Raw genomic sequence first — 19753 nt, forward strand, 5'->3', positions numbered from 1 at the left:
GAGGGTGCAGAGGAGCCAGAAGCAGAAGAGAGACAGAAGAAGGTGCAGAGGAGGAAGAGGAGAGAAAGCAGAGGAAGAGGAGGCAGAGGAGAAGGGGAAGAGGAGGCAAATAGGGCAGAGGAGGTATAGAGGAGGGTAGAGGAGGAAGAGGAGAGGGGGAAGAGGGTGCAGAGTAAAGGGTGCAGAGGAGTCCTGTCCTCCTCTGTATCTCCTCTTCTCTCTCTGTCTCCTTGTCCTCCTGACCTCCTCTGTACCTGTCCTCCTCTGTAACCTCCTCTGTACCTCCCTCCTCTCTGTACCTCCTCTATCCTCCTCTGTCCTCCTCTGTACCTCCTCTGTCCTCCTCTGTACCTCCTCTGTCCTCCTCTGTCCTCCTCTGTACCTCCTCCTCTGTCCTCCTCTGTACCTCCTCTGTCCTCCTCTGTACCTCCTCTGTCCTCCTCTGTCCTCCTCTGTCCTCCTCTGTACCTCCTCTGTCCTCCTCTGTACCTCCTCTGTCCTCCTCTGTACCTCCTCTGTCTCCTCTGTCCTCCTCTGTCCTCCTCTGTCTCCCCTCCTCTGTACCTCCTCTGTCCTCCTCTGTACCTCCTCTGTACCTCCTCTATCCTCCTCTGTCCTCCTCTGTCCCTCCTCTGTCCTCCTCTACACCCTCTACACACTCCACTCCTTAATCCTCCTCTGCATTTTTCACACACAGTTCTATGTTTATCAAAGGGCGCAGTGAGTTCTCTAACCTCCTCTATGCCTTTCTACTCTCCTCTACACCTCCTCTGCACCTCTCTGCTCTCCTCTATCCTCCTCTGTCCTCCTCGACACCCTTCTCCCTCCTCTGCACCAGCTGCTTTATCCTTTCACGCTCATTATGAGATCTGTCCTTATCAGGGGACCACAGTGAGCTCTCTGCACCCTCTATCCTCCTCTGCACCCATCTGTATCTCTTGTATCCTCCTCTATACCTCTTCTACACTCCTCTCTACCTCCTTCGTAACCCTCTTCCTCCTCTGCACCCCTCTCCCTCCTCTGCCCTGCTTGATCCTCATCTGTATCCCTCTGCATCCATCTTTCCTCCTCTACACCCTCTATATCTCTTTTCCGCACCCACCTACCCTCCTCTGCACCCTTCTACATGTCATCTACACCCTCTACACCTCCTCTATCCTCCTCTACAACCTCTATACCTCCTCTGCGCTCGTCTATACCTCCTCTGCACCCCTCTTCCTCCTCTGTCCTGTTTGACCCTCATCTGTTTCCATCTGCATCCATCTTTCCTCCTCTACACCCTCTATATCTCTTCTCCACCCCTTTACCCTCCTCTGCACCCCTCTATACCTTCTCTGCACTCCTCTATACCTTCTCTGCACTCCTCTATACCTCCTCTATACTCTATACCTCTTCTAAAACCCTCTACACCTCCCTTACACCCCTCTCTCCTCCTCTATATCTCCTCTGCACCCTTCTGCACTTCCTCTGCAAGCCTCTATGCCTCCTTCACACCCCTCTATCCTCCTCTACACCTCCTCTGCATCCCTCTCCCTCCTCTGCCCCTGTCTGACCCTCATCTGTACCCCTCCGCATCCACCTTCCCTCCTCTACACCCTCTATATCTCTTCTCCACCCCTCTACCCTCCTTTATACCTCCTCTGCACCTCCTCTACCCTTCTCTACACCCTTCTACCCTCCTCTGCACCCTCTTATATCTCTTTTCCACCCCTCTACCCTCCTCTACACCCTCTATACTTCCTCTATACTTCCTCTGCACTCATCTAAACCTCCTCTACACTCTATACCTCTTCTACAACCCTCTATACCTTCTCTGCACCTCTCTGCACTTCCTCTGCACCACCCTCTAAACCTCCTTTACACCCCTCTTTCCTCCTCTATACCTCCTCTGCATCCACCCTTCCTCCTCTGCACCCTCTATGTCTCTTCTCCACCCCTCTGCACCTCCTCAAAACCTCCTGTACCCTCCTCTGCACCAATCCCCCCTTCCTCTGCACCCCGCGTTATCGGGGGGCGGCAGCGAGCCCCGCGAGGCCCGCGGCGGCGCCGACGACGCACGGATCCGCTCTGGCTCCGCGAAGCCTTTTGTTTTTTGGAGCGCCGGTACGAGACCCCCCGCCCCGTCCTCCCCACCCCCCCCACCTCCACACGTCCTCCTAATCAACCCTTCACATCCCTCTCCTCATCCCCCTCTCTCCCTCCTCCTCCTCTCATCCCGCTCTGGGGAGAGAGAGACGGAGCGAGGGATGGAGCGCGGGATGGAGGGAGGAGGGGGTTTTGCCTCGGCGGCGCAGCTCCACAAGCCTTTGATGTTCTGCGAATTTCAAATTTCATTACAGCGCGCCCCCTTCTTCCTCTCCTTCCTCTCCTCCTTCGCCTCCTTTCCTCCGCTCCCTCCATCCGCCCCACCCCGCCGTCCCCCCGCTCCTCTCTCCTCCTCCGTGCTCCTAACCCGGCTCTTCTCCCTCTTCTCAGGCGGCTCAAGTTGAGAAAGTGAAAGCCCCGCACAAGACGCTCTGCTCCGGGTTCATCGTTCATCGCGGCGGGAGCGAGGACGTCTGCACACGTCCGAACGACGGAGACGCTTTTCGGAGGCTCGGTCGAGGTGTCGGGGAGACGTGGTGTCCGCGGCCCGAGAGCGTCTCTCCCGGAGGTGATCGGGTTTGGGCCGAATCTAAACGCGTGAGCAGTGTCGGGAAGGTGACTTTTCAAATGTAATCCCCTACAGATTACAGATTACACACACCAAAATGTAGTTTGTAACGTAATCCATTAAATTACTTAAAGTGAGTAATGTAATCTGAATACTTTGGATTACTTGATTTACTGTAGAAAAACAAAGACGAGGAAATCTTCACATAAGAAGTTTTGTCTGATAAAAGAAAATAAAAAAGTCCAGACTTTACTGAACCAAATTAAAAATATTATTGATAGAAGAAGAAGAAACACGTCCACACAGCAGGATTTAAGTCCTGGTTTAGACCTCGTTTAGTCCTGGTTTTAGTCCTGGTTTAGACCTGGTTTAGTCCTGGTTTTAGTCCTGGTTTAGACCTGGTTTTAGACCCAGTTTAGTCCTGGTTTAGACCTGGTTTAGTCCTGGTTTAGACCTGGTTTAGTCCTGGTTTAGACCTGGTTTTAGTCCTGGTTTAGTCCTGGTTTAGACCTGGTTTAGACCTTTTAGTCCTGGTTTAGACCTGGTTTAGTCCTGGTTTAGTACCTGGTTTAGTCCTGGTTTTAGACCTGGTTTAGTCCTGGTTTAGACCTGGTTTTAGTCCTGGTTAGTACCTGGTTAGACCTTTAGTCCTGGTTTAGACCTGGTTTACTGGTTTAGTCCTGGTTTAGTACCTGGTTTAGACCTGGTTTAGTCCTGGTTTAGTCCTGGTTTAGACCTGGTTTAGTCCTGGTTTAGTCCTGGTTTAGCCCAAAATGTGAAAACAGGAAATGCCGCCGTGTAATCCATTTAAGTTACAAAGTAACTGTAATCCAATTACCACTCACTGAAACAGTAACTGTAACTGAATACAGTTACTCATCATTTGTACTCTGATTACTCCGGTACATGTAATCTGTTACTCCCCAACACTGGCAGTGAGTCAGAGAAAACGTCTGAAGATGGCGCCGTGACGAAGCAGCGTGACTCTGATCTCACGGTGAAAGGCAGTGGCAAAGTGGTTAAGCCAATGATGTTCATTTTGTCTTCTTATATACTTTAACTTCTTAGGTTCTTTTTAAAGACAATGCAGTAAAGTGTGTTTACCTTGTTGACATGTTTCGGCTGCTGCTGCATCTTCAGAACTGTCACCGGTGTTGGTGGTGACGTGTCGTATATCAGCTGTTGTTACTTCCTGTGGGCGTGGTCAGACCTGATGGATCAAGGAGGCCATTGAAATCAGGAAACGAGGCACGGACAGCATTAACCGTGATGACGGAGCGTTCCTCCTTTCACACACCTGGGACACCCTCCTCCAGAGACACCGGGCGACGGGAGGCGTGGTCAGTCTGAGCGACCTGCAGGTCCATCAGGTCTGACCACACCTACAGGAAGTAACAACAGCTGATATACGACACGTCACCACCAACACCGGTGACAGTTCTGAAGATGCAGCAGCAGCCGAAACATGTCAACAAGGTAAATACACTTTACTGCATTGTCTTTAAAAAGAACCTAAGAAGTTAAGGCAGAGTGGTTAGCTCCTCTGCAGGTCTTTTCTCTCTCCTCAAAAGAACGTGACGATTTCACCCAGTCACAACACGGTCCTGTCCCAAAGTCGCAAACGCAGAAGGTCCAGAGGTTCAGAGCCAAAAACAATCACTTCTTCTAACGATAACCGAAATATCGTGATATCGTTTCGTCAAAGTTCTCACAATAATACCGTGGATCATCACAATATATCGAATCACAAGTCTCGTGCTTAAATGAAAAGTTATGATGCAGCAACAGCTAAAAAAAGACAGAGGGAACTACATAGACCATGATCCTTTGCTCCATTTCAGTGCAGACGACAAGAAGAAATAACAGTTCTAACATTTTGAAGTCTTAGTTCTTTGGATTAAGTCTTGTCAAGGCGTTTTAAGAGGAAAAAATAGTCGTACAGTGAGATATCGTGAAAATATCGTGCCAAGAGATTTGGATATTGTTACATCTCTAAGTGTGAGTTTTCCCTCAATATAGGCGAGTTTCAGCTGACGTCATTGTTATTAAAAGCCCGTGTTGCTGCTGGGAAATATTTTGGTCGGAGGCAAGAAACACAGTGTGTAACCTCGCGTATTTATCCCCGATAATGGTAAATTCCTGCTGCATTATCAGATGCACAAATAGAAGCACGGAAGAAGGAAAATGTCTTTTTCGTATTCCGAGTGAAAAGAACCGCTAACGGTGAATTAAACGACTTTCAAACATCCGCAGAGCAAACGTAGAAGATCCTAACAAACCGTGGACTCCAACAAGTTCAACAACACATCCAGACTCTTGGAGGTTTTCATCTTTTCTGCTGTGAATGTCCCAGGAGTTTCCACCAAGTCATTGTGGATATCGCCCAAGTGAATATTTGTCCAGGTTCCGTATTTTCCGGGTTATAAGACGCACTGTTGTTTTTCGCGCCTAATCGCACGGAAAATACGGTAGTTGGCGATTCCGAGCAGAAATTTGGTTTGGTCCGGCTCTGTCGGGGTTGAAAAGGGTGATTTGGCGTCCGTCGATGCTTATTAGGGCTGGTATCATTAAGAAGTTGCCGATACGATACATACCTCGATACACAGGCCACGATACGATACATACCTCGATACAGTGCACTTTCGATTCGATATGATATATTTCAAGTCGATTCGATACGGTTCAGTAAAAAATAAAGTCTAAATCGTGGCTGTGACACTAAAAGTCTTTGTTAAATCACTTCTTGTGCAAAGTTCTTATGAAACACAAACATTTTAATCATCAAAACAGTAAAAATGTCAAATGTGTCGCATAAACGAGTTTCCTTTCACTCCACAAGCAACAAAACTGGAGCTGGAACAAAATAATTTAGTAAAACACACCTAAAAATACTCTTGGTGATATATCGATACAGTAGCCCACGATATCAATACTGTATCATCACATTAAACGATACGATATATCGATATTCCGATATTTTTGCACACCCCTAATGCTTATGACCAATTTCTGGTCAAATGGTCTTGGGTCGTCTGCCGTTAGACTGGATAAATAACCCGGATCAATACCCTTTACGTGCTTTCTCCTCCGTCCGTCATGTTGAATTAGTGTTTCTTGCCGCCGACCAAAATAATTCCCAGCAGCAACGCGCACTTTTGTCAACAATGAAACTCGCCTATTGCAATAAATATCGTACCGTGAGGTTGATACTGCGGGTTGGAGGTGCGATTCCAGCTTCCACAGATGAATGCTGCGGCTGTGTCCTTGGGCAAGTCACTCAACCCACCTCGCCCACCTTCATCACAGCGATGCAAGTGATTACGACAATATTTTATATATTTTACTGAATTTATTTACATAAATGTGAAAGAAAAGAAAAAGTAAAAGTTGTAACAATTACTCAGTAAATTCATGACGGTTTATGTGGTGGTGAAAACATTTTAGTGCGATGTGTTTTAAAGACAGAGAGAAAAAAGAGAAAGAGAGAGGGAAAGGAGAGAGAGGAGAAAGAGGAGAGAGGGAGGAGACAGAAAGAGAGAGGGAAAGGAGAGAGAAACAGAAGGAGAGAGAGAAAGGAGAGAAACAGGAGAGGAAAGAAGAGAAGGGAGAAGAGAGTGGGGGAAGGGTGAAGGAGAGAAAGAGAAGCAGGAGGGAGCCACCGAGGAGCCTGACAGATGAGTGAAGTCAGCAGAGTTTAGACGAGCGAGGGAGCAGAAGAGAGAGAGAGAGAGAGAGAGAGAGAGGGAGAGAGAAGAGGGATGCAAGAGAAGAGTGAGCTGAAAAAAAACAGGAGAAGGGGGGAGACGTGTGGAGAAAAAGAGGAGGGAGAAGGAGGGGAAAACGAGAGAGAAGGAAGGGGAGGAGAGAGGGAGAAGAGGAGCGAAAGAGTGGGAAAAGAGAGAGAGAAAAACAGAGGAGGACAGGGGTGAAAGAGAGGGGAAAGAGAAGTAGATGAGAGTCGGGAGAGGCAGAAAAGAGAGGGAGAGAGAGGGGGAGAAGACGGGGGAGGGGAGGAGAGAGAAAACGGGGAAAGGGAAGGAGAAGAGAGGGGAGGACAGGGGAGAAAGAAATGAGAGAGAGAAGAGAGAGAGAGAAGAGAGGGGAAGAGAGAGAGCAGGGAAAGAGAGGAAGAAGAGAGGCGAGGACATGGGTGAAAGAGAGGGGGGAGAGAGAGAGAGAGGAGAGAAAGAGAGAGAAGAAAAGAGAGAGAGGAGAAAAAGAGAGAGAAGAAAGAGAGAGAAAGAGAGAGAAGAGAGAGAGGAGAGAGAGAGAGAAGAAAGAGAGAGAAGAGAGATAGAGAGAAGAAAGAGAGAGAGAGAAGAGAGGGGAGGACATGGGTGAAAGAGAGGGGAGAGAGAGAGAGAGGAGAGAGCAGGGAAAGAGAGAAGAGAGAGAAGAGAGAGAGAAGAAAGAGAGAAAGAAGAGAGAGAGAGAAGAGAGAGAGAGAAGAGAGGGGAGATAGCAGGGAAAGAGAGGATGAAGAGAGAGGAGGACAAGGGAGAAAGAGATGAGAGAGAGAGAACAGAGAGAGAGAAAAGAGAGGGGAAGAGAGAGAGCAGGGGAAGAGAGGAAGAAAAGAGCTGAAGACATGGGTGAAAGAGAGGAGAGAGAGAAGAAAAAGAGAGAGAGAGAAGAGAGAGGAGGAGAGAGAGCAGGGAAAGAGAGGAAGACGAGAGGAGGGAGAGGCAGAAGAGAGAGGAAGGAGAGAGGGAGAAGAGGGGGAGGGGAGGAACAAGAAAGGGGTGGAGAGGGAGGGGGAGGAGAGAGCTGAGGAGGGGAAAAAGAGACTGAAGAGAGATGGAAGAGAGAGAGAGAGGAAGAGGAGGAAGAGGAGGATGAGGAGGAGGAGAGGGTTAGTGCCCTCTGGATGACATGAGCCTCACATAAACATTTGATGATGCAGAAGTGGACAGTGAATGTAAAGATGTGAGTCGACCACAGGCTCACGGTGCAAAGACTTCAGCTGCAACGACGAAAGGACGAATAAAAAATATAAAAAAACAAACTCAATGTCAAATTATTAAAACATCAGCCCTGATCTAAAAATGTTCAAAAATCAGTCCTCAGATACTCATCGATATTAAAACATAGTGCTGTCAAACAATAAAAAAATGGAGAGATTAATTAATTACAGATCATAATTAATTAATCAAATTCATCTGTATTTTAATCTCACCTAAAAATTGCTGAGAAAAGCTTCAACTTGAGGTATTTTCATTTGAATTCATTAATGTTTTTATTTAAGTATCGTCATTATTACTGTTACTAATCTGAATAAATTAACTCAACTTTACAACATATAAACATAAACTCTCTAGAGCCACATCAGCCCGTTTGACATTATCATGTGTTTAATGCAGATTTGTGCAAATCTCACAGAAACTAAACTTAAAACCACATGGCTCATTTAATAAAGAAAAAAAAAAAAAACGCTCTTGTGTCGCTGATGTGGTTCAACTTCTGTTGGACTAAAGGACACGACTCAGTGGAATATCGATGTTCTTTCTGTGACAGAGGGATGTTCTGGTGAAGGTGAGTCTGTTCTGTGTTTGTGTCGTGATGTTTTCACATCAGACGTGTGCAGGTTTATCACAGATGCGGCGAGAACGAGAATGAAAATTACAACTGTTTGTGGGAGCGAGCGGAGCAGGACTGCACAGTGCGACTGTGTCCTAACAACACATAAAAACAGATTTTATAATAAGGCAACTCGCGAACAGAAACAGTAAAGTTAGAGATTAAAAATGAGATTAACGCGATTAAAAACATAACGCGCTAAATATGACTGTAATTAATTAATCACAATTAACACGATAATTTGACACAACTAATGGTAAATGGTCACATTTTTCTATAGCGCTTTTCCACCTTCAAGGCTCAAAGCTTTACAACAAGGAACCACTCACACATTCACACACCAGTGCACACAGACACTGTGGGCAAGGTGGGTTAAGTGTCTTGCCCAAGGACAAAACGGCAGCATTCATCTGTGGGAGCTGGAATCACACCAGCTCCTGTGGGTCAGTGGATCTGAGCTCAACCTGTGATGTTTATGTCAAGAACTGGAATTGAACCACCAACCTTCAGATCAGTGGGCGAATGCTCCACCAACTGAACTACTGCTGCCCTATAAATAATAATATAATAAAACAGTTTCAAAACTAAACACACCGTGTCTAGAACCGTATGCATCAACTGGAGAAAAAAGTATTTTCTAAAAAACATATATTTTTTGGGAGAAGCATCACGTCTTCTCAAGCCACAGGCCTCAAGTCCGACTCAAGTCGAGAGTCACTGAGCGTCAAGTCCAAGACGAGTCCCAAGTCTTAGTCCATTTTATCAAATCAAGTCTCAAGGCAAGATCTGACTCGAGTCCAAGTCCCCAACTCTGGTTCAAACCTGCACAGAAGCGTGTTCAGAAGGACTTTCACGGTGGTTTCAGAATTTGTACTGAAATGTGACGTCAGTTTCCTCCCACAACCTTCTTTAAATTCAAGGACTTTAAATAATTTCTGTTCATTTTAATCTCTATGTGTAAAAAAAAACAAAAAACAAACAAACTAACACCTCGAAAAAAAATAAAACTGAGTCATAATAAACCCAGTGAAGTAGTAACAAAATGTCCTCAACAACACTAAAGATCTTTGTACTAGAACAAACCTCCCTGTGTATCAGATGCCCTCCCTGAGCCCGTTTAGACTTCTACAAACATGCAAGGGGTTCTTTGATCAGGTTTAGTTAATATTTCTTTTAAATCTGATTTGTTGAAGGTTGATTTGAAACAATAAATCACAAATCCAGAGACCCAAACCCCGGTTCTTCCACCTCGGCCTGCATCAGCCGTTTCCTCTCGAGTTGTGGACTCACATCTGGTCTGTTGGAGATAGTTAGAGCCCACCACTGAATCGATTATTCATGACACATGTTTTATACATCGCTTCCTCTGCTGTACGTCCCATTTGTGTGGAGACGCCCAGAGTCTTTAGTCCAGCCACAATCTATGGACACACACAGTATATTTATGCAAAATCTTTGGACTTTTTGGAGCTTTCTCCCGTGTTTTAACACTATTCCCTCATCAAAAACATCGATGAACAGGTTACAGATGTCATCCATGCATGTTTGGGTAATCTAGAGATCTCTCCTGAGCACTATTTGAACCGTGTTTATGATTAACTCTAAGATTCTGTGCAATATTCTGCCCACAAGCCGACGTCACATCGTCCATAAATACACAAAAACATGAAACAAAACAAAACTACAACTGCACAAACCTGATGTGATGTGACATAACCCTTTTCCACAGAGCTGACCTGTAACTCGGCCTTTGGGTGTCACAGGCTTGTCTTCTTCAGAGGTGGGTAGTACTCACTTACATTTACTCGAGTAACTTTTTGAATTACTTGTGTAAGTAAGTCTTTATTTATATAGCGCTTTTTCATAGACATATGTCACAAAGACGCTTTACAGAACATTATTCAGCGTTATTCATTTACTCCATACCCGGTGATGGTAAACTACAATCATAGCCACAGCTGCCCTGGGACATACTGACAGAAGAACGGCTGCCATGCCACTCGGCGCCATCGGTCCCTCCGACCACCATCACCATCACTCACACACACACCACTTTCATAGTAGAGAGTACTTTGACTTTGTACTCTTATTTGATGAATGAAATAAATAAGTTTGCACAATCTTCTATAGCACAGGTGTCAAACATAAGGCCAGGGGGCCAGATCCGGCCCTCTGCGACCTTTAATCTGGCCCTTGGCTGATTTTCTACTAAAATATTTTAATTATATTTTCTATTAAAATCTTGTTAATTTTCTGCAGTGTTTATCACAGCAGCGTCTCCAGCGTCTCTGTACGTGGCCCCTCCCACCAGAGCAGCACAAATGAAGACTTGTCTCTTTCCAAACGCTCTTAAAGGACGATCGTTTTGACTGTTGACCGTGACACCCTCATCAGAAAAATGTCCAACATGAGAAAAGTGGAGCCGAGTGCAGGATTTTACAACAAAAATTGACTTATTCCTATTTACATACAAGTTCATGTTAAAACATTATGTTGAAATTGCATTTTTTTTTTTTAAGTTTCAGGTTGTTCATAATATTATAATATTTTGTAAAAGAAAGAGTTCATCAATTAAAAAAAGATTTCTGTAATAGATTTGTGTTTCTCTACACATATATTTGAACTTACTGTTATTTTTGGGGTTTATATGACATGAGTTTTCTGATCCGACCTTTGGAATCAAAGTAAGTTGGATACGACCCCTGGACCAAAATGAGTTTGACACCCCTGTTCTATAGTCTAATGGTACGTTCAAACCGCAGCGTCAAAAAACACACTGGACACTTCTAGTTGGAGCCTTTGCATTTGAGTTTAGACGCCCTCAACGCGAAAAATACTTGACGCGTGTCCAGGGTGTCAATTGCCCTGGAAACAAGTGCCCGTCCTGATCTTTTCCTGTAATGATGTCAGACCAGGCTGAGAGAGACTTTAGTGTATTTATTACATAAAACCATCAGCGGAGGAGATAAGCTCGATGTCATTTATATTTATACTCTAATGACACTGGTTTAGTCCTGGTTTAGTCCTGGTTTAGTCCTGGTGACCAACGAGGTGGTTGCAGAATGTATACATTTATACTCCGCTAATGACACTGTGTATATTTCTTGTTCTGGTGTTTGTGGGTCCAGATGCCAGATTCACATCGCGGTGACGCCTGAAGACTCGCCGCAAAAATGCAGGACGCCCTAGACGTGTGTCCACATAGACTCTGTATGTAAACTGTCACTAACGGGCACGAACAGTCATCGGCCATCAGAAATACCCAGAATGTTAGAACTTTACCATTTGAATCATCACACGCAGACTTACTCGAGGTGTAGTTTAGAAAGTACTTTTTCACTTTGTACTTGTATTTTATAGAACATTATTTTGAAGTACTGATACAACGAAGTCTACGTTTATATAACGACGGTCTGAACAGAAGACGCAAAAGTGGCGTCGCGTCTTATCTTTTTATTCCGCGTTTAGACAAGTGTTTTCGGGAGTAAATCTGTGTGCACACGGTGACGCAAAAGTGTGTGGAATCTGACATGTTTGTTTCTGTTTACTGTACGTATGTGACGTAAACGTGCACACGACCTGAGCACATCTGACCAGAGTTTTGCGTCTTGAGCAGTGTAGATGGAAACACTACGGTGGAGCGTATTCAACTTTTCCACTCTGGAGGGTGGTTTCAGATTTTTGCGTTTTTAAGCCCCAAAAACGCCGTCACCATCTAAACGAAAGACACTTCTGATTAAATATTTCGTCGTTTTTACCCACAAGAAATTCACTTTTTAGGAAGCGTGAGTGTTTGTTTTTTCTACGTTTATGAGCGCGCATTTATCTGGGCCGTGTGCAGATGCTGTAGTGCCACCCGCCCTCGTTTTCCGAAGTGTGCCGGGGTCAGCGGGGGTCAGCGGGGGTCAGGGGGGGTCAGGGGTCGTCCTCTCATCTCATTACCTCTCCTTCACCCCCTCTTCTCTTTCTCCCCCTCTTTCTCTCCAAAACCCCGATCCCAGCTGCGCTCCCTGTTTGACCTCTGACCCGCAGCTCAAGGCCAAGGTTGAGAGGTTGTCGCCACAGCAACGGAGGCGCCCCACGCGACCGCTGACCCCTCGTCCCTAAGTAACCGTGACGACGAGAAGCCCTCTTATTGTTCATGAATCTCATTTGGAAACAAAGCCGGCGCGCTGCAAAAACGCACCAGAGATCCACCAGGGACAGAGCCAAAATCTTTAAATCTAAATCCAAATCAGCACATTTTACAAACAAAACAGTTTCTAAAGTGATGCACAGATCAATAAAACGAAGACCACAAAAAGGTAAACTTCTAAAATTTGGTTAAAACAGTAAAACAGAAAGCGACGCCTGGACTTTGCTCCTCAATGAATTTCAGTTTATCGTTCAAAAGATGGTTTTATAGGTTTTCAGCATCAATAATCGTCAAAAAATTTTAAAATTTTATACAAAAAAACTCATAAATGTGATCTTATTTTTGTCGTATTAGGCCTTAGAGTGGTCAAAAATATTGAAAATCGGATACTAATCAATATTAAAAGTGCTAAAATGTTTGTAAAAATATAAAAAATGCCGATATATCATACTTTTAAACATGATGATACAGTATCGATATATCGCCAAGAGTATTTTTTGGTATATTTCACTAATAAATGTTGTTACAGCTACAGTTTTGTTGCTTGTTTAGGTGAAGGAAACTTTTTTAATGTGGCACATTTGACATTTTCAGTGTTTTGATGATTAAAATGCTTGTGTTTGTCATTCATTTTGCACAAGAAGGTGTTTACCAAAGACTTTTAGAATCTATTTCAAATATAAAAACAACAAAATTGGAGCGCTACACTGGATCAAAAAAACTTACGCATACAGGTGCTCATCAAACCGTAGGGCTTAGATTCTTGTAAAATAGAAAAATTATGGCAGAGGCTCTGATTTGCGGTGAATTTATTAAAAGTCACGCCAACGCGTTTCGACTACTTGGTCTTCATCAGGGCTCGATTTCAAATATATCGAACTGAAAGTGCACTGTATTGAGGTATGTATCGTATCGGCAACTTCTTATGATACAATAAAATCTATAAAATCAAATAAAAGCAAAATCATAACACAGACACAGAGGAGCACACGACTCACACGGTGTTAAAAGCCGGTTCTTCTCACTAAATAGTACAGCATCATTAACCTTGTATAACTCTATAATTATACCAGATCTGATGGACTGTGTGGAAATTTGGGGTTCAACATGTAAAACTTACCTACAACTTATTTATTGTACAAAAAAGGGCCTTAAGAATGATGACCAACAGTCATTGTAGAGAACCATCCAACCCAATATTTGTTCAACTTAATTAAAGTGTTGAAAATGCAGGATATTGTTGACTTAAGTCTCCTCAAAGTCGTGTATAAAGCAAAGTGCAGAGTGTCACCTGTAAATATTCAAAGTCTGTTTGAGATGAGAACAAAACACGACAATTTAAAAAGAACCTACATGTTTAAAAAAAAAAAAACAGATTCAGAACTGAGGTTATGGAGCGAAGCGTCGCTGTGAAAGGAGTAAACTTATGGAATTTATTATATATTTATTTATTTATTGAATAGGGACAGTGCATATTAATGAACATCTACAACATTGCAGTGTAAATATGACAGATTATAGCAAGACTGAACATTTCCATCTGTCGTCCCTCGGCAGGAAACACCACAAATTTAAACAAAGCAAAAACAAGTAACAAATCTATACTAAAAGTGTCCACAAGTCTGTTTTTTCTTTAGCCGCTCTTTTAAGTAGGACTTGAAGGTGGCTGTTACCAGGCCTTAGTTCCAGTTTGTTCTGTGTGTTCTAAATAAGTCTGACACACCTGGATTCCTGCTGCAGGAGCCCTGGTCCGTGATTGGTGGGGCAGGACGACGCCCACCTCACCTGCAGCCACCGCCCCCTATTTAAGGAGATGACCAGCACCTGTTCGGGGCTGCTGGCCTTGGTGACCAGTCTGCCATTTTGTTTCATATGTGTGTAGTTTAGTTTAGTTCTGTTTTGTGCCTTTTTTTGATTTGGTCACTCGATTCTGTTTGTGGGTTTATGTGGTTTAATTTGGGGAACTTGTGTTTTAGTTTAGTGTGTCCCTTAGTTTTACCACTTGTTTTGTGTAAGCCTGCGTGACTCCTTTTGTGGCACAAAACTCTGTTTATTCTGTTGTTCTGTTTCTTAGTTTAGGTTGTTTTCTGTATATTTTTAGTCTTTTGTTAATTTACCTTTACATTTCTGTTAATTAAACATTATTTAATTTATTCCATTTTACATCTTGGTTTTATTTTTGTTACTTCCCTCACCCCAACGAGCTGGGTCATAACAGTGGCAAGAGTTGAAGTTTCTCTTATTGACAGTGGCAAACTTCCAAAATGTTGTGCCTCTGACTGAGACACACATTGTGTGAGTGTGGAGCGTCTGTGTGGAGCTCACAGTTCTCTTGAGCTGTGGCCCTAGTTCCACTCAGTCTTTACTTTAATAAAATCCTGTAATGGATGGAGGGTCAGTCCATGCAAAACTTTATAGACAAAACATCCATATTTAAAACCAATAAAATTATAAAAATTAAGCAAATTATACTTGTCTAAAATAGTGCAGTGGTGAAATGAGAATGGTTTCTTGTCCAATATTTTTATGGCTTTTTTAGAAAGTGATTCCATGGGTTTGAGTGTTGTTCCAGCAGCGAGTGACCGTGTTGTTCTGCAGTCGTCTATATGAGACAGAATCATGGAGAGTAAAAACATTCGTGCCGCATATAAAGTCATAAAGGGTCTTACTTGTCTAAGATTCACTAAATTAAAATTAACAGTTTTTGTGAGGCGCTTAATGTGTTTCTTAAACGTCAGTGTCGGGTCCAACGTCAGCCCCAGGTATTTAAACTCTTTGACAAGGCTGAGTTCCACACCGTCCAGAAAGACACTGGACCGCTGTAGATCAATTGTTTTTTTGCTGAACATCATGCAGACAGAATAATCTTGACCAAGAAATAAAAGAATCAAGTACAATGACGGCATTTAAAAAACATATAAAATCAAATGCAATGTGTATGTATGAAAAAGAAAACGAAGTTGTTGTGCATAAAAATGAAGATTTACTGTTTGCAATTGATCAGTAATTGCACCTGAACTGATATGGAATGTTTATTAACCATCGGTGTTGATGTTTTGTCTTGAAAAAGGAAAGGGGAGCAGATGATATAAGATTTGTTTCTTCTTTCTGCTCCTTTTCATTCATTTCTTGTGTGTCTGATGTTGTGACACTGTCGATGTCTTTTTATGCTTTATGAATGAAATAAAAAAAAAAGAAAAAGACGACACTTAAATCTCTCTACTGTGGGGGGGCAGAGCGTTTCCAGACTTTGGGACTGACCACAGAGAAAGTCCAAATACAAGCAGGATAAAAACTCAAACAAACGGAGTGGCCTCTCCATTTTACCAAGAACTGGACCAGATTTTGGGAGACAAGCCCAGAGTTTAGATAACTTCTGTAAACATTGAACACATGACATTGTGTCCTCTAGTGCTCATGTGGGACACTTTTGGGGCGTTTAAAGTTCACACTGGAGATCACAGATTCCAGAGAATTTAACTGGAAATGTGAACGACCTCGGAAAAATATTGGATTTCACAAAAAAATCTGAATTGAGCGTAAAGTCCTGCAGTCGGAACGTGGCCTTATTCAGCATTTCTCTCTCAAAAAAACAACAACAAAATGCCAAAACTTTCAAACTGAAAATAAATACAGGCCACAAATCTGTCCCTTGCCGTTTCTGGAGGGGTGAGTGGACGTTGGACGAGGGGACACGGGGACGCAGAGGACCACCGCGGGGCAGGGGGCGTGCGCTGACCTATCGACCCACCTCCGGCACTTCGCTTCGGGGCATTGTGAGCGGCGCGTGGCGTGGATGGAAATGGGATTAACCCCAAAGACGAACATTAGCTAAACAAACTCTGGGGTCACGACACCTCCAGGGACGTCCAAGGACCTCCAAGGACCTCCAAGGACCTCCAGGGACGTCCAGGGAAAGCACTAAAACAGCCCGTACCCCCAAACAAACTGCGAACGTGGATATAAATGCACAAATTTTTGACTTCTGACTGGCGTATTTGTAAATTTAACGACAGTTTTTCAGCAACAATAAGTCTCACAACATGTTTTCTTTGTAAATCTTTAAAATTTGATACATCTTTTAAATTTTATCTTATTTTGTAATGGTCAGAAGTATAGAAAATTGAATACTAATCAATATTAAAACTAGGGGTGTGTGAAAATATCAAAATATCAATGTATCGTTTAATGTGATGATACAGTATCGATATCGTGGGGCTGCTGTATTGATATATCATAGTTTTTCATCATCAATAATCATCACAACACGATTTCTTTGTAAATGTTTTACAATTTTATACAAAAAAATGTGTAAATATTGTCTTATTTTGTAGTATTAGGCCTTAGAATGGTCAAAAGTTTAGAAAATTGAATACTAATCCATTTTAAAACTGCAAAAATATCAAAGTATCAATATATTGTATTGTTAAACTTGATGATACATCACCAAGAGTATTTTTTGGTGTATTTTACTAAATTATTTTGTTACAGCTACAGTTTTGTTGTTTGTTTAGAGGAAGGAAACTCGTTTATGCGACACTTTTGACATTTTCACTGTTTTGATGATTAAAATATTTGTGTCTCGTATACATTTTTCACAAAAAGTGGTTTAACAAAGACTTTTAGTATGGATTTGAAATATATCGTATCGAACTGAAAGTGCACTGTATTGAAATATGTATCGTATCGTGGCCTATGTATCGTATCGGCAACTTCTTAATGATACCCAGCCCTAATTAAAACTACTATTAAAACTAGATACTCATCTGAGCAGCAAAAATTGTAATTTGTTTGGTAAAATACAAAAAAAATCTGTTTAAACATGACCAAAACACAAAGAAAATTTAACTACACTGGCTCGTATGTTAGTCCTGAATGGTTTCTGCAGAACAATTTTCCTTAATTACTCGTTTCACAATTTTATTATTACCAACCACACAAAAAAAACAATTTTAAAATTTTTATTTTGAATTTCTGGTCACCCTACCAAGTATTACAAATAAAAAGTGATTAATACTAATACTCAAATAAGCCAAAATGAGGATCTAATTAAGTTAATTGAGTCGCCCGGACACTGTTCCTACATTAACAGTTAATAAACTGCAGCTTTTGAGAGAGAATTTGTGCTTTTGTTGTCATTCGTTCTGTGTTAACAACATGCAAGAGTTTGAACCGTCTGTAAATAATGGAGCTTTTGTCCAGAGTCTACGATTAACAGTGTTGGGGAGTAACAGATTACATGTACTGGGATTACGTAATCAGAGTACAAATTATGAGTAACTGTATTCAGTTACAGTTACTGTTTCAGTGAGTGGTAATTGGATTACAGTTACTTTGTTAAAATAAAGGGATTACAGGATGATATTTTCCTGTTTTCACATTTTGGGCTAAACCAGGTCTAAACCAGGACTAAACCAGGTCTAAACCAGGTCTAAACCAGGACTAAAACCAGGACTAAAACCAGGACTAAAACCAGGACTAAAACCAGGACTAAAACCAGGACTAAAACCAGGACTAAACCAGGTCCAAAACCAGGTCTAAAAGCAGGACTAAACCAGGTGTAAACCAGGTCTAAACCAGGACTAATATCAGGACTAAAGCAGGACTAAAGCAGGACTTAAACCAGGACTTAAACCAGGACTAAAACCAGGACTAAACCAGGACTAAACCAGGTCTAAACCAGGACTAAACAGGACTAAACTAATACAGTATGACACTTAACAGTCGGGTGGAACATAACTGAAGTCAGCTGTGATCTCATATAAAAATCATTTCTCTATCAATAATATTTTTTATATGGTCAAATAAAGACTGAACAAACATGAATTTTCAGGATGTGGTTGATACATTCATGTAGTTTAAAAAAAACAACTGACAATATCAAGTAAACCAAAGTATTCAGATTACATTACTCACTTTAAGTAATTTAATGGATTACGTTACAAACTACATTTTGGGGTCTGTAATCTGTAATCTGTAGGGGAACATTTTAAAAGTCACCTGCCCAACACTATTAATAATGTTTCTTAGCTGCGTGTTTTAATGTTGTGATGCACTTACACCGTGTCTTAAACTTTGCTTTTGCTGTTGCCCGTGTTTCACTGCTCTGCTCTATCTGGACCTTGTGGCTCCGTTTATACGATGAAAGTCTGAACGGAAGACGCAAAAATGGCGTCGCGTCTTCACTTTTTATTCCGCGTTTAGACGAGTGTTTTCAGGAGTAAATCTGCTGCATACGGTGACGCAAAAGTGTGTGGAATTAGATTGTGAGTGTTTGTACTTAAAGCAACATCAGCTCCATCATCATCCATCATCAGCTCCTCCTTCCACAAAGTCGTCCCACCATCGACTGGTTCTCGACGACCTGCTGCGTCCAGAATCTGACAGAGGTGATTGCAGATCCTTTCTCTGTTCACTAATAGAGTCTCTGCAGATTCTTGACATTTGTTGGGAGCCTCCTGTAAGTTTATCAAAGCTGGAAATGATCTGACATGTTTGTTTCTGTGTCCTGTATGTATGTGACGTAGGGGTGGGCGATATATCGATATTTTAAATATATCGAGATAGTGACATATCGTATATATCGATATAATGCTTATATTCAATTTTGATTTCGCTGCTTCGCTTGTTTATCTTGATGTTGTTCACTCGTGTCTCCTTCACTCGTCACTGGTGAAAGCCGAAAGTTGGTGCCAGTGAAAAGCTTCAAGCACCACGAACCTTTTCCACCATTTACAGACAAAACCAGCAGCAGCACATCCTCATGTTCCACCGAGTCTCGTCCTTTAGCCCGAAAGAAGCTGAACGAGCTGAGCTGCAGGAGAAGTGCTGTTTATGTAAATGAGCCATGAGCTTAAATTTCGTTTCTGTAAAATGTAAATGCACGTGCGCAAAACTGAATTAAACACATTATTATGTCAAACGGGCTGATGTGGCTCGTAGTCATTATGTTTATATATTGTAAAGTTTAGTCATGTAAAGTTTATTTATGCAGAAGATTTTAATAATAATCTGTTGCAGTGTCACTTGTACAATAGTGTTTGAATCGTTGGGTTTGATCTGCAGTGGATTGTGGGATTAAACCTCAGATCCTGACGCTGGAACATGGATCTGTTAAAATAATGAACATCCTGAGCTTCTTCTGCTGAACGAGCTCATGGTTCTAGTTCTGGTCTGGAGAACAGAGTTAATACAAAGATGAGCTTGTGTTGAGTTGTTTTATTTATGAATGAAAAGAAGGAAATATGTTTTATTTCTTTTATTTTACAGTTAAATTATTATTTATGTAATTAGGGTTTTTTGTAATCTCCTACATGAACTGTCGACCTCTTACACTTCAGTAAAAAAAAGACTTCGTGGAATTTGACAGATTTGTTTTTGCAGTTTTC

At 42.4% G+C, this 19753-nt stretch overlaps 1 protein-coding gene across 1 annotated transcript in view; it reads right to left on the reverse strand.

The window, feature by feature from the left end:
- The window catches only part of msrab (methionine sulfoxide reductase Ab), a 124344-nt gene that overhangs the window by 23358 nt on the left and 81233 nt on the right, over positions 1-19753 (reverse strand). The window lies entirely within an intron of this gene.

This window comes from Boleophthalmus pectinirostris, unplaced genomic scaffold (assembly GCF_026225935.1).
Source record: "Boleophthalmus pectinirostris isolate CB_2022bp ecotype Guang Dong unplaced genomic scaffold, ASM2622593v1 HiC_scaffold_10, whole genome shotgun sequence".
NCBI lineage: Eukaryota > Metazoa > Chordata > Actinopteri > Gobiiformes > Gobiidae > Boleophthalmus > Boleophthalmus pectinirostris.